The following is a 2,118-nucleotide window of genomic DNA, read 5'->3' as shown; positions in this document are numbered from 1 at the left end:
GAATGAAAGAACAAAGCAGAGGGGAGAATAAGCAGGTTCGCATGGGCTAAGTGGGACAGAGGTAAATAATAATATATACACAACCTTGGAACAACAGAGCAAGGGGGTACATGGAGTAAGATATGGTTGGAATAAGGAAAAAGGGGGAAATAATGTTAAGATGCTTGACGGTCTACTGAATCTTGGTATTCTTTGCATTACATTATCAAATAAACACTGGAAGGGGAGAGAAAGGAAAAGCCAGAAATATCACCATAGAAAGCTTGTAAGTCTGTCTTCTGCCTATAACTGATTGGAATACCTAAAATAGGGATACAATGTGCCCAGTGTAGGAGGTTTCCGCGTGGCCTCTGCATTACATAAGACTATAGGTGGAATCCTGAACAACATCTAGAATCTTCACAGGTGGGAAATTTCCCGCTGAGAGGATGGGCAGACCAGCCTGGAGCAGCTAGAAGAACAGAAGATAACTCTTGAAAGAAAGACTGACAGGAAAAACACAAAAGAGACTGACCAGTGACTACAAGAACAAGCAAGTTGCCTGTATAGGAGACATCAAGGCAAGGGGTCGATCCCCTCAGAGTAAATCCCCTTCCAAGACTAAGACTCAATGGGAATACATGCTCTGATGGGCAACCACGTTCACCACTGACAAGGGGAAGTGAGGGAAAACAGCTATAAGGCTGTGAGTTAAGCCCTACAATGGTCAACAGACTCCTGTGAACCCAGGTGGAGACCTGGTTGGCCAGCAGTGTAGCAAAACCTGGGGAATCTTGGGTCCAGAGTCAGTGACATAGCCATGGAGGACTGTAGTGGAGGGTGAAATGTCCAGTGGATAAGAAGAGAAGGCATATCCAGAAAAGCACCCACACATGCAGATAATACCCATTTGACTTAGCCTCAATGACTGGGTGATCAGAACTCAACTAGAAGAAGAAAGAAGAGGACAAAAAAGAGTAACCTGATACAATTAGATGAACTTGACCTACACCTATGGATGCAGTAGTGCAAAAGAGGGAACAAATCTTTGCAGCAGGGATCATTCCCGCCCCCTCCATACACAGAGTAGACAGGGATGGGCAACTCAGACATTGACTATCCAAAATGGGGGTATACAAAGACAAGAAGTGACTGGCTTACAAGCTTTCAAGAAGGAACTTAGATCCAGAGAGCTTGGAGCAATGTATAATCTCCACTGAGTAGTATCCAATCTGTCTAGGCGGAACTGATTAAAGGAAATGCAGATAGGTCTCTTGTGATGCAAGGGTGAATAATTGTTACCAAGACTGATTGTGAAGGTTGTAAATGTCAAAGTGGGCATTTTGTGGCAAGAAGGGTAGTGATTGATTTTGCAGGCAGGGAGCGGAAGTCCCTAGAACCGTGGAGGGAGAAGAGCGGAGAGCGGAACCCTATCCAGAGATGGAGGAAGAGATGATGGTGTGAACGATGGAGCAGCTGGGGCCTCAGGACCCAGGGAGGAAGAGGAACTGTGTGCTGATGATGGGGGTGGGGGGGTGGGGGGAGGAAGGGGAGGAGGGGTAAGCAGGCTTATAGGATGCACCCTTTCATTGATTGGTGATGCATGGAGGGGATTGTAACCATGTCAATGAAACAATATACGATAAGATGAATGTAAAACTAATGTTCTCCCATGTAAACTGTCACATAATTCACAATAAAGCTTTAAAAAAAAAATTAGTTGAATTTCTTTATACCCAAATGACAGTGTTGAAAAGGACATTTGGAAAGCAATGCCATTTACAATAGCTGCCTATAGGATGAAATATCTAGGAATAAATGCAACCAGAGAAACAAAGGTACTGTACAAAGAAAACTACAAAACATTACTACAAGAAACCAAAAAAGACCTACAAAAATGGAACAATATACCATGCTCCTGGATAGGAAGACTTAACATTGTGAAAATGTAGATACTGCCCAAAGCAATTTACACATATAATGCAATCCCAATCAAGATTCCAGCAACATTCTTTAAAAAGATGGAAAAAACAATTACCAATGTTATATGGAAAGGAGAGAGACCCCGAGTAAGCAAAGCACTACTTAAGAAGACGAATAATGTTGGAAACTCTCACTTCCTGACTTCAAAATTTATTA

The sequence above is a fragment of the Chrysochloris asiatica genome, unplaced genomic scaffold (genome assembly GCF_000296735.1).
Source record: "Chrysochloris asiatica unplaced genomic scaffold, ChrAsi1.0 scaffold00208, whole genome shotgun sequence".
Lineage (NCBI taxonomy): Eukaryota > Metazoa > Chordata > Mammalia > Afrosoricida > Chrysochloridae > Chrysochloris > Chrysochloris asiatica.
Note: the sequence above shows the minus strand (reverse complement) of the source record.